We start from the raw sequence: 13668 nt of genomic DNA on the forward strand, positions 1-13668 counted from the left end.
TTGCAGCCGAACACCTCCGCTTCCGCTTTTGATGGTGTATATTCGGGCATACGAACCTTTTCTTACCCGCTTTTTACAAACCAAGGTCGGACTTTCACACCTTCTCTTAGCTGAACAACTCCGCTCCCTCTTTTGATTGTGTACAGTCGGGTAATTTAACCTTTTCTTACCCGCTTTTTACCATCTATGGTCGGACATTCACACCGTCTTACAGCGGAACACCTCCGCTCCCTCTTTTGATGATGTATGGTTAGGCATTCGCACCTTTTCTTACCCATTTTTCAGTAATTATGGGTAGACATTCACACCTTCTTGCAGCTGAACACCTCCTCTCCTGCTTATGATCATGTGCAGTTTGATATTCGAAAATTTTCTTTCATGTTTTCTAGCAATTATTGATGGACATTCAGACCGTCTTGAAGCTGAACACCTCCGCTCCCACTTTTGATGGTGTATAGTCGGGCTTTCGAGCCTTTTCTTCCCCGGTTTTTACAAATTATGGTTGGACATTCAGACCTTCTTGCAGCCGAAAACCTCCACTCCCTCTTTTGATCATACATTGTCGGGCATTCGCACCTTTTCTTACCCGCTTTTTACAAACCATGGTCGGACTTTCACACCTTCTTGTAGCCGAACAACTCCGCTCCCGCTATTGATTGTGTACAGTCGGGTATTTTAACCTTTTCTTACCCGCTTTTTACCAACTATGGTTGGACATTCACACCGTCTTACAGCGGAACACCTCCGCTCCCTCTTTTGATGGTGTATGTTCGGGCACTCAAACCTTTTCTTACCCGCTTTTTACAAACTATGGTCAGACATTCAAACCTTCTTGTAGCGGAACATATCCACTCTTGCTTTTGATGATGGGTATTCAAACCTACTTGTTGCCCGCTTTTCATTAATTATGGGTGGACATACACACCTTGTCGCAGCCAAACACCTCCGCTCCCTGTTTTGATCATGTATGATTGGACATTCGCACCTTTTCTCACCCGCTTTTTACTATGGTCGGCCATTCACAGCTTCCTCTCCACCATACTTGTATGGTGGGATATTCACACCCACTTGCATCCGAAGACCTCCGCCCCCACTTTTGTTGATATTTAGTCGGTCATTCGCAGCTTACCCGCTTTTGGCAAACTATGGCCTTCTTGCAGCCAAACACATCTGATCTCGTTTTTGATGATGTAAGGTTAGGCATTCAGACCTTGCTTCACCTGCTTTTCACCAAATATAGTCGAACAGTCACACCTTCTTGCAGCCGAACACTTCTGCTCCACCTTTTAGTGTTCTATGGGGTATTCACACCTTTTTTTTCACCGCATTTTATTGATTATGGTTGGAAATTCTCACCCACTCTTATCCGAAGACCTCTCCTCCTGCTTTTGTTAATATATAGTCGGGCATTCAAACCTTTTCTTACCCGCTTTTTACAAATTATGGTCGAACATTCACACCTACTTGCAGCCGAACACCTCCGCTCCCGCTTTTGATGGTGTATAGTCGGGCTTTCGAGCCTTTTCTTCCCCGGTTTTTACAAATTATGGTTGTACATTCAGACCTTGCAGCCGAAAACCTCCGCTCCCTCATTTGATCATACATTGTCAGGCATTCGCACCTTGTCTTACCCGCTTTTTATAAACTTTAGTCAGACATTCACACCTTGCAGCTGAACCACCTCCGCTCCCTGTTTTGATAATGTATGGTCTGGCAATACTACCTTTTCTTACCGGTTTGTGAGTAATTATGGCTGGACATTCACACCTACTTGCAGCCGAACACCACTTTTCCAGCTTTTGATGATGTATGGTCCGGCATTCTAGTCTTTTCTAACACATTTTTCAGCAATTATGGTTTGACATTCACACCTACTCACAGCCTAACACTTCCGCTCCCGCATTTGATGGTGTATAGTCGGGCATTCTCACCCTTTCTCATCAGCTTTTTGCAAATTATGATCTGACATTCACACCTACTTGCAGTCGAACAGCTCTGCTCCCGCTTTTGATTATGTTTGGTTGGATATTCGAAACTTTTCTTCACTGCTTTTTACAAACTTTGGTTGGACGTTCACACCTTCTTGCAGCCGAACACCTCCGCTTCCGCTTTTGATGGTATATATTCGGGCATTCGAACGTTTTCTTACCCGCTTTTACAAACCATGGTCGGACTTTCACACCTTCTTGTAGCCGAACAACTCCGCTCCCGCTATTGATTGTGTACAGTCGGGTATTTTAACCTTTTCTTACCCGCTTTTTACCAACTATTGTTGGAAATTCACACCGTCTTACAGCGGAACACCTCCGCTCCCTCTTTTGATGGTGTATGTTCGGGCATTCGAACCTTTTCTTACCCGCATTTTACGAACTATGGTCGGACATTCAAAACTTCTTTTAGCCGAACACATCCACTCCTGCTTTTGATGATGTATGGTTGAGCATTCGCACCTTTTCTTACCCATTTTTTACAAACTATGGTCGGACATTCACACCTTCTTGCAGCTGAACACCTCCTCTCCCGCTTATGATGATGTGTGGTTTGATATTCGAAAATTTTCTTTCATGTTTTCTAGCAATTATTGATGGACATTCAGACCTTCTTGCAGCTGAACACCTCCGCTCCCGCTTTTGATGATGTATAGTCGGGCTTTCGAGCCTTTTCTTCCCCGGTTTTTACAAATTATGGTTGGACATTCAGACCTTCTTGCAGCCGAAAACCTCCACTCCCTCTTTTGATCATACATTGTCGGGCATTCGCACCTTTTCTTACCCGCTTTTTACAAACCATGGTCGGACTTTCACACCTTCTTGTAGCCGAACAACTCCGCTCCCGCTATTGATTGTGTACAGTCGGGTATTTTAACCTTTTCTTACCCGCTTTTTACCAACTATGGTTGGACATTCACACCGTCTTACAGCGGAACACCTCCGCTCCCTCTTTTGATGGTGTATGTTCGGGCACTCGAACCTTTTCTTACCCGCTTTTTACAAACTATGGTCAGACATTCAAACCTTCTTGTAGCGGAACATATCCACTCTTGCTTTTGATGATGGGTATTCAAACCTACTTGTTGCCCGCTTTTCATTAATTATGGGTGGACATACACACCTTGTCGCAGCCAAACACCTCCGCTCCCTGTTTTGATCATGTATGATTGGACATTCGCACCTTTTCTCACCCGCTTTTTACTATGGTCGGCCATTCACAGCTTCCTCTCCACCATACTTGTATGGTGGGATATTCACACCCACTTGCATCCGAAGACCTCCGCCCCCACTTTTGTTGATATTTAGTCGGTCATTCGCAGCTTACCCGCTTTTGGCAAACTATGGCCTTCTTGCAGCCAAACACATCTGATCTCGTTTTTGATGATGTAAGGTTAGGCATTCAGACCTTGCTTCACCTGCTTTTCACCAAATATAGTCGAACAGTCACACCTTCTTGCAGCCGAACACTTCTGCTCCACCTTTTAGTGTTCTATGGGGTATTCACACCTTTTTTTTCACCGCATTTTATTGATTATGGTTGGAAATTCTCACCCACTCTTATCCGAAGACCTCTCCTCCTGCTTTTGTTAATATATAGTCGGGCATTCAAACCTTTTCTTACCCGCTTTTTACAAATTATGGTCGAACATTCACACCTACTTGCAGCCGAACACCTCCGCTCCCGCTTTTGATGGTGTATAGTCGGGCTTTCGAGCCTTTTCTTCCCCGGTTTTTACAAATTATGGTTGTACATTCAGACCTTGCAGCCGAAAACCTCCGCTCCCTCATTTGATCATACATTGTCAGGCATTCGCACCTTGTCTTACCCGCTTTTTATAAACTTTAGTCAGACATTCACACCTTGCAGCTGAACCACCTCCGCTCCCTGTTTTGATAATGTATGGTCTGGCAATACTACCTTTTCTTACCGGTTTGTGAGTAATTATGGCTGGACATTCACACCTACTTGCAGCCGAACACCACTTTTCCAGCTTTTGATGATGTATGGTCCGGCATTCTAGTCTTTTCTAACACATTTTTCAGCAATTATGGTTTGACATTCACACCTACTCACAGCCGAACACTTCCGCTCCCGCATTTGATGGTGTATAGTCGGGCATTCTCACCCTTTCTCATCAGCTTTTTGCAAATTATGATCTGACATTCACACCTACTTGCAGTCGAACAGCTCTGCTCCCGCTTTTGATTATGTTTGGTTGGATATTCGAAACTTTTCTTCACTGCTTTTTACAAACTTTGGTTGGACGTTCACACCTTCTTGCAGCCGAACACCTCCGCTTCCGCTTTTGATGGTATATATTCGGGCATTCGAACGTTTTCTTACCCGCTTTTTACAAACCATGGTTGGACTTTCACACCTTCTTGTAGCCGAACAACTCCGCTCCCGCTATTGATTGTGTACAGTCGGGTATTTTAACCTTTTCTTACCCGCTTTTTACCAACTATTGTTGGACATTCACACCGTCTTACAGCGGAACACCTCCGCTCCCTCTTTTGATGGTGTATGTTCGGGCATTCGAACCTTTTCTTACCCGCATTTTACGAACTATGGTCGGACATTCAAAACTTCTTTTAGCCGAACACATCCACTCCTGCTTTTGATGATGTATGGTTGAGCATTCGCACCTTTTCTTACCCATTTTTTACAAACTATGGTCGGACATTCACACCTTCTTGCAGCTGAACACCTCCTCTCCCGCTTATGATGATGTGTGGTTTGATATTCGAAAATTTTCTTTCATGTTTTCTAGCAATTATTGATGGACATTCAGACCTTCTTGCAGCTGAATACCTCCGCTCCCGCTTTTGATGATGTATAGTCGGGCTTTCGAGCCTTTTCTTCCCCGGTTTTTACAAAATTATCGTTGGACATTCACACCTTCTTGCAGCCGAAAACATCCGCTCCCTCTTTTGATCATACATTGTCGGGCATTCGCACCTTCTCTTACCCGCTTTTTACAAACCAGGGTCGGACTTTCACACCTTTTAGTAGCCGAACAACTCCGCTCCCGCTATTGATTGTGTACAGTCGGGTATTTTCACCTTTTCTTACCCGCTTTTTACCAACTATGGTCAGACATTCATACCTTCTTACAGTGGAACACCTCCGCTCCCTCTTTTGATGGTGTATGTTCGGGCATTCGAACCTTTTCTTACCCGCTTTTTACAAACTATGGTCGGACATTAAAACCTTCTTGTAGCCGAACACATCCACTCCTGCTTTTGATGATGTATGGTTGGGCATTCGTACCTTTTCTTACCCATTTTGCAGTAATTATGGGTGGACATTCACACCTTTTTGCATTTTAACACCTCCTCTCCCGCTTATGATCATGTGCGGTTTGATATTCGAAAATTCTCTTCCATGTTTTCTAGCAATTATTGATGGACATTCAGACCTTCTTGCAGCTGAACACCTCCGCTCCAGCTGTTGATGGTGTATAGTCGGGCTTTCGAGCCTTTTCTTCCCCGATTTTTACAAATTATGGATGGACATTCAGACCTTCTTTCAGCTGAAAACCTCCGCTCCCTCTTTTGATCATACATTGTCGGGCATTCGCACCTTTTCTTACCTGCTTTTTCAATTCATGGTCGGACTTTGACACCTTTTAGTAGCGGAACAACTCTGCTCCCGCTATTGATTGTGTACAATAGGGTATTTTAACCTTTTCTTACCCGCTTTTTGCCAATTACTGTTGGACATTCCCACCTTCTTACAGCGGAACACCTCCGCTCCCTCCTTTGATGGTGTATGTTCGGGCATTCGAACCTTTTCTTACCCGCTTTTTACAAACTATGGTCAGACATTCAAACCTTCTTGTAGCCGAACACATCCACTCCTGCTTTTGATGATGGGTATTCAAACCTACTTGTTGCCCGCTTTTCATTAATTATGGGTGGACAAACACACCTTGTCGCAGCCAAACACCTCCGCTCCCTGTTAGGATCATGTATGGTTGGGCATTCGTACCTTTTCTTACCCATTTTGCAGTAATTATGGGTGGACATTCACACCTTCTTGCATTTGAACACCTCCTCTCCCGCTTATGATCATGTGCGGTTTGATATTCGAAAATTCTCTTCCATGTTTTCTAGCAATTATTGATGGACATTCAGACCTTCTTGCAGCTGAACACCTCCGCTCCAGCTGTTGATGGTGTATAGTCGGGCTTTCGAGCCTTTTCTTCCCAGATTTTTACAAAATATGGATGGACATTCAGACCTTGTTTCAGCCGAAAACCTCCGCTCCCTCTTTTGATCATACATTGTCGGGCATTCGCACCTTTTCTTACCCGCTTTTTACAAACCATGGTCGGACTTTCACACCTTTTAGTAGCGGAACAACTCTGCTCCCGCTATTGATTGTGTACAATCGGGTATTTTAACCTTTTCTTACCTGCTTTTTGCCAACTATGGTCGGACATTCACACCTTCTTACAGCGGAACACCTCCGCTCCCTCCTTTGATGGTGTATGTTCGGGCATTCGAACCTTTTCTTACCCGCTTTTTACAAACTATGGTCAGACATTCACACCTTCTTGCAGCCGAACACTTCCGCTCTACCTTTTAGTGTTCTATGGGGTATTCACACCTTTTTTTTCACCGCATTTTATAGATTTTGGTTGTAAATTCTCACCCACTCTTATCCGAAGACCTCTCCTCCTGCTTTGGTTAATATATAGTCGGGCATTCGAACCTTTTCTTACCCGCTTTTTACAAATTATGGCGGAACATTCACACCTACTTGCAGCCGAACACCTCCGCTCCCGCTTTTGATGGTGTATAGTCGGGCTTTCGAGCCTTTTCTTCCCCGGTTTTTACAAATTATGGTTGGACATTCAGACCTTGCAGCCGAAAACCTCCGCTCCCTCTTTTGATCATACATTGTCAGGCATTCGCACCTACTTGCAGCCGAATACTTCCGCTCCACCTTTTAGTGATGTATGGTTGGCATTTGCACCTTTTCTTACCCTTTCTTACCCTACTGATTGCTTACGATTAAGTTGTTTTTTCTCAAACTACAACATTTTTTTAATTGTTGAAACTTGATTTGAAGTGGATAAATAAGGAGGACAAACAGTTTTGAGTCAGGCTGATAGAAGGAATTAATTTTATAGCAAAATCTGTATTTCGTCATATGTCGAGAGATGCTTATTGCTGAAGAAGTACAAAGTACAACGTTGTTTATCGTTGAAACTTGATTAGACATGAATAAATATGAAGGACAAAGCAGTCTTAACTTGGTTAGAGTTAAGGTTTTATAGGAGAATCCGAATTCGTGCATAACTCGTAAAATAGAGCTTATTTTCGGATTCCTGAAGAATGAGTCTGGTTCTTTCTCATAATACAAAGTTTGTTGTTTATTGTTGAAACTTCATCAGAAGTGAAGAAATAAATGAATGCCTATCAACAAATGTGGGATCTAAACTCTAGTGCTTCCTCTAAAATAATTTCCTTTCTCAATTCAGAAATGTGTGTGTGTAAGTTACAACACCCGTGACACCAAAACGGCTTTCTTTTCTCTCTTTTCTCTACACTCTGCACTGTGAGAACACACACCAAATCAGAAAGGCTTTTTTCTCTCTTTTCTACGTTATGGACTGTGGGGACACAAAACCGCTCTCTCTTTTTTTTTTTTGATTGTGTGCCAGGGCGTTGTCTCACGTATTAGATTATGCTTACGATACGAATGGGTTTATCAGTCACATCAGAATCCATACATACTGATCCTCCCGTAATAAAATGGTCGGATCTTATCAAACACACTTTGTTTCTTGTGACAATCAAGTCAGCGAAACAGCGTATACACGTCAAGACACTGAATCAAGTTTGCCACAAGAACTCATAAGTTTGGCAGTATTGCTCTGCCGTCAGCAATCATACACCCATTTTATTTTCGTGAGACATGTGCAGGCACCTGTTCATCTACTGTTCTATCACTATGAATTAGTTTATCTATTATCAATAAGGATACTTCTACAACTACTATCAAAGTATGTCCAGACTTCTTATGTTGTCAGTTGCTATATATGAATAAGTGGGTAGCTACTGACAAGCATTAAGCATGTCACACAGCCCAAACATATAACATTTCAGGACACACCACACAGTTAACAACCACCGTGAAGCGTGTCAAAGCCCAAACATGTAACATTCAACAGGACACTTACACAACACATTCAAATCAAACAGTCAGACAACATACAAGAACATATACCCCAGCCGGCATTGCTCCCTGCCTATTTTCCTACAGCTCACTATGTGTGCGCACACCTTTATTCACAAACTCTTCAACTTATACTCTTTTACCGAAGCTGCTACAGCTCGATTGGCCGAATACCGAATAATCCTAATTCGGTGAATTTGACATCTGCCTTACATGTAACAGATTAGCGGTTTAGCAGTTTTAATTTAGTTTGAGTGAAGGAATTCATTTTATAGCAAAATCCGAAATCGTGAAGAACTCATGAAAGTAAGCTTATTCTCGGATTCCTGAAACTTTAGATTTGCTATTTCTTTTACTGCAAAGTACAACGTTGGTTTTTTTGTTTAAATCTTTCAAGACAAGGTAAATATGAAGGACAAAGCAGTTTTAACATAGTTTGAGTGAAGGAATTCATTTTATTGATAAAATCCCAAGAGTCTGCTGAGAAAAGAGAGTGAATGCGAAGTAGACTTTAACACGGCTCTGGGAGCGAGCCGAGTGCGGGCTAACCGGGAGAATTGCTTGAAAGAAACGCGACACCGAATGAGCGGTCAGAACAAAGCCTCATACGGTTTTCCCCGTGGTGTTTTTGTTGCTGCCTTGTCTTTTGCACAGAGTAAAAGACAAGGCAGCCATCGAATAGGGCCCGATTGTTCCTACTTGGTCAGCCGAGGAGCAAGGGGGGGGGGGGGGGGGTGGGGGGGGGGGGGGGAGCAAGCGTTTCAACCAAGCAAAGCTCACCATGGGGAAGGTGGCTATGCCAACTAGCCTGATGCCCTGCTCCCGCAGTGACGGATAATCGTACTCTGGTTTCTCTTCATAACGTACAAGTCTTTCGCCTTTTACTAAAGACTTCTGTGGAGAGCAGCACTAATGAGTTGTTTCTATTTTTGGCAGGCTTTACCTTTGCGGGTGAAGCCCTTTCTGTCTGTGCAAAAGAAATCTTGTTACTGTGCAGAGTGACTTCTCTGAGTAGAGTCGCCTTACTTGTTGCGACTGTGCCGATGTTCGAAGCTGGAGTGCAAAGTTGTTGCTTGAATGGTGCTTGCTGGAGCGTGCGGGAGTGCAAAGTTATACCATTTAAAAGGGCTGAAGAGTGCTCAGTGCAGCGGGTGGGCGGAGGTGCAAAGTGACACTCTGGCCACCTATGGCCATAAAAAGAACAGGGGTGTTAGCGGACAAGTGCGCATTGTGCCAGGAAGGGCCCTCGGACGTGAACCAGTGGACAGTTGTCGCTTCTCGGCCTTTTGGCTAAGATCAAGTGTAGTATCTGTTCTTATCAGTTTAATATGTGATATGTCCTCTATACGAGGACTACATATTAAATGGATTTTTAGCAATAGGAGTTGAAAAAGTAGCTTGCTCCGTTCACTCCAACCATTGACCCCGTACTGCAGTGCCGCTGGGAACGGTGCGCTCTTCTCTACTCTTGTGAAAAAGCAAACAGCGGTGCAGGATGCAAGTTTCAGGGAGCCCAAGATGAAACTTTCTTTTAGTCTGCTGAGAAAAGAGAGTGAATGCGATGTAGACTTTAACCCGGCTATGGGAGCGAGCCGAGTGTCGGCTAACCGGGAGAATTGCTTGAAAGAAACGCCATACCAAATGAGCGGTCAGAACAAAGCCTCAATACGGTGTTCCCGTTGTGTTTTTGTTGCTGCCGCTGTTTGCTTTTTCACAAGAGCGCACCTGTTGAGGGGGGCTCTGGGGGGGCCTGGGTGATGGTGGGTCTCAGGCCCGGGCTGCTGCGACTGGTGTGACCGGGTGGTTTGTTTGTTTGTTGTTGTTTGTTTGTTTTTTGTAAAGGTCCTCCGGAGTGGGGTTGGGTTGAGTGGGGTGGGGCGGGATGGCTACCTTCTGGGGGTACAGTAGCTCCCAGAATATGGTCGCTGCAGGCCCCGAGCCTGGTGGACATCAGGCCCTCCTGTCCTGTGTTGGCTCCCTGGTAGCGGGGATGCCTATTGCAGCCAGTCCCTGGCTGCCCCCAGTGTATATCCCCATTCTCCCTTCTGGCTCCTGTACACAGCACACACTCACACATGAAGGGTTTTGGGGGCGTGTGTGTTCGGTGGGGTGTAGTGGACTCTGCAGTAGTTGCACTCTGCAGTTCCCACCCCTGTTTTAATTACACCTTAGACATTACTACTTATCAAACACACTCACACACACACATTAGGTCTTGGGGGGTGGTTACACTGAGTGGCATCTGGTGGGCGGGGCTCTTTGGGTATGTAGGCTGCCCAGAGGGCCACGCTCCCAGTTCTACAAGTTTGGCTGCCCCTCAATTTTAATTGCTCACTATTAGAAAATATTGAAGAGCCAGAAGGGTGAGGGGAGGGGTCTTCTTCGCACACCCCTGCTTCCTGGTTGCTGCTCGGGGCGGGGAGGGGCCAGGAGGATTAATTAATTGTTCTGCTGGTTTGGGGTCTGTGGTGGCTGGGGGGCTGCTGGCCCCCTGGTGTGCCCCGCTGCACTACACCCCAGCGGAGTCGAGGGAGGGAGGACGTGTGGATGTATGGGACATGAAAGTGTGTGTGGTAATGATTGGGCCTGGATCTTGGACTTGCTGTCGCCTGGCCTGCCTGTACTTCTCCCGATGGGGGGGGGGCGGCGTGGCCTCTCTCCGCTGCTCGCGACTTCACCCACCTGTGGGCACGTCTTGACTCCCAGGGCACTTGGCCAGGGGTGCTGGGGCAGGCGCTGACCCACTGTGTGGCTGTCTGGGGCGCTTGGCCCTCCTGGGTATTGGGTGGGGCCTCTGTCGGGGGGTTTTGGGGGCGCTCGGGCTCCTGGGGCCCGGATCCAGTGCACGGCCCATGTCTGGGCGGCTGGGGCCTGGCGACGTCGGTGGGCTGTTGCCCCTGGCTCCCGGAGGGCCTCTGCCCTATGCTTATGGGGGCTCTTTCCGGGGGCTTCCTCTGCAGTCTTCTGGGTGGATGCGTGGTTGCCCCTGCGGTGGCTTCCTGGGTTCTGTGCTCTGTGGGGGCTGCTGGTGGCCTGGGTCTTGTGGCCCTCTCTGCCTGCTTCTGATTGCTTGGGGGGGCTGTGGATTGTGGCCCTGTACGCTTATACACTCATAACTAAGCACGGTTATCATGTAGGTCCCTGTGCCATGGGTGTTGCATGTTCTCACACACACACAACCACATTCATTAGTCCAGTAGCATGGTTGCTAAGCAGTTGATGTATTATCATGTCGTCTCAGGTCATCTATATCCACAGCTGTGTTGTATGCGATGTATGTTCTGTTTTTCTCTTCTTTCCTCTTCTTCTTTCCTTGTCCCCCGGTCCGGTTCAGTTCTATTACATGTCATATATTGTAAACAGAAATAAATAAATGGGCATCAAGGGGAGCTTTACATTTATAAAACTTCCCTTGGCAAAGCAAATCTGTTTGGCATCAAAGGTATTCAGACTACAATTCTGCTGCCATAATGCTGAACACGATAAGGGGAAAAAAAAAAAAGTAAAGAAGACAGTTCTGCCGAAAGCCAGGGACTAGACCTGTTCTAAGTTCTGTACTTTTTAAAAGGGAGCCAACACAGGACAGGAGGGCCTGATGTCCACCAGGCTCGGGGCCTGCAGCGACCATATTCTGGGAGCTACTGTACCCCCAGAAGGTACCCATCCCGCCCCACCCCACTCAACCCAACCCCACTCCGGAGGACCTCTACAAAAAACAAACAAACAACAACAAAAAACAAACAAACAAACCACCCGGTCACACCAGTCGCAGCAGCCCGGGCCTGAGACCCACCATCACCCAGGCCCCCCCAGGCCCCCCCTCAACAGGTGCGCTCTTGTGAAAAAGCAAACAGCGGCAGCAACAAAAACACAACGGGAACACCGTATTGAGGCTTTGTTCTGACCGCTCATTTGGTATGGCGTTTCTTTCAAGCAATTCTCCCGGTTAGCCCGCACTCGACTCGCTCCCAGAGCCGTGTTAAAGTCTACTTCGCATTCACTCTCTTTTCTCAGCAGACTAAGAGAAAGTTTCATCTTGGGCTCCCTGAAACTTGCATCCTGCACCGCTGTTTGCTTTTTCACAAGAGTAGAGAAGAGCGCACCGTTCCCAGCGGCACTGCAGTACGGGGTCAATGCTTGGAGTGAACGGAGCAAGCTACTTTTTCAACTCCTATTGCTAAAAATCCATTTAATATGTAGTCCTCGTATAGAGGACATATCAGATATTAAACTGATAAGAACAGATACTACACTTGATCTTAGCCAAAAGGCCGAGAAGCGACAACTGTCCACTGGTTCACGTCCGAGGGGCCCTTCCTGGCACAATGCGCACTTGTCCGCTAACACCCCTGTTCTTTTTATGGCCATAGGTGGCCAGAGTGTCACTTTGCACCTCCGCCCACCTGCTGCACTGAGCACTCTTCAGCCTTTTAAATGGTATAACTTTGCACTCCCGCACGCTCCAGCAAGCACCATTCAAGCAACAACTTTGCACTCCAGCTTCGAACATCGGCACAGTCGCAACAAGTAAGGCGACTCTACTCAGAGAAGTCACTCTGCACAGTAACAAGATTTCTTTTGCACAGACAGAAAGGGCTTCACCCCGCAAAGGTAAAGCCTGCCAAAAATAGAAACAACTCATTAGTGCTGCTCTCCACAGAAGTCTTTAGTAAAAGGCGAAAGACTTGTACGTTATGAAGAGAAACCAGAGTACGATTATCCGTCACTGCGGGAGCAGGGCATCAGGCTAGTTGGCATAGCCACCTTCCCCATGGTGAGCTTTGCTTGGTTGAGACGCTTGCTCCCCCCCCCCCCCCCCCCCCCACCCCCACCCCCCCCCCTTGCTCCTCGGCTGACCAAGTAGGAACAATCGGGCCCTATTCGATGGCTGCCTTGTCTTTTACTCTGTGCAAAAGACAAGGCAGCAACAAAAACACCACGGGAAAACCGTATTGAGGCTTTGTTCTGACCGCTCATTCGGTGTCGCGTTTCTTTCAAGCAATTCTCCCAGTTAGCCCGCACTCGGCTCGCTCCCAGAGCCGTGTTAAAGTCTACTTCGCATTCACTCTCTTTTCTCAGCAGACTTTTGGGATTTTATCTATAAAATGAATTCCTTCACTCAAACTATGTTAAAACTGCTTTGTCCTTCATATTTACCATGTCTAGAAAGATTTAAACAAAAAAAAAAACAACGTTGTACTTTGCAGTAAAAGAAAGAGCAAATCTAAAGTTTCAGGAATCCGAGAATAAGCTTACTTTCATGAGTTCTTCACGATTTCGGATTTTGCTATAAAATGAATTCCTTCACTCAAACTAAATTAAAACTGCTAAACGCTAATCTGTTACATGTAAGGCAGATGTCAAATTCACCGAAATAGGATCTAAGGGTATTCGGCCAATCGAGCTGTAGCAGCTTTGGTAAAAGAGTATAAGTTGAAGAGTTTGTGAATAAAGGTGTGCGCACACATAGTGAGCTGTAGGAAAATAGGC

The 13668-nt window shown here is 46.0% G+C and overlaps 4 non-coding genes across 4 annotated transcripts; 2 read left to right on the forward strand and 2 right to left on the reverse strand.

Moving 5' to 3' along the window:
- The first annotated feature begins 9018 nt into the window (after positions 1 to 9018).
- Positions 9019 to 9132, forward strand: LOC140287568 (U5 spliceosomal RNA). The gene has a single exon (XR_011911711.1). It is a non-coding gene; the product is annotated as a U5 spliceosomal RNA (small nuclear RNA).
- A 316-nt stretch (positions 9133 to 9448) lies between these two features.
- On the forward strand, positions 9449 to 9639 carry LOC140287565 (U2 spliceosomal RNA). The gene has a single exon (XR_011911709.1). It is a non-coding gene; the product is annotated as a U2 spliceosomal RNA (small nuclear RNA).
- A 2631-nt stretch (positions 9640 to 12270) lies between these two features.
- On the reverse strand, positions 12271 to 12461 carry LOC140287564 (U2 spliceosomal RNA). Its single transcript, XR_011911708.1, has one exon. It is a non-coding gene; the product is annotated as a U2 spliceosomal RNA (small nuclear RNA).
- A 316-nt stretch (positions 12462 to 12777) lies between these two features.
- LOC140287566 (U5 spliceosomal RNA) lies at positions 12778 to 12892 on the reverse strand. The gene has a single exon (XR_011911710.1). It is a non-coding gene; the product is annotated as a U5 spliceosomal RNA (small nuclear RNA).
- Positions 12893 to 13668: the final 776 nt, after the last annotated feature.

Source organism: Leuresthes tenuis, unplaced genomic scaffold (genome assembly GCF_036924035.1).
Source record: "Leuresthes tenuis unplaced genomic scaffold, fLeuTen1.0.hap1 SCAF_149, whole genome shotgun sequence".
NCBI lineage: Eukaryota > Metazoa > Chordata > Actinopteri > Atheriniformes > Atherinopsidae > Leuresthes > Leuresthes tenuis.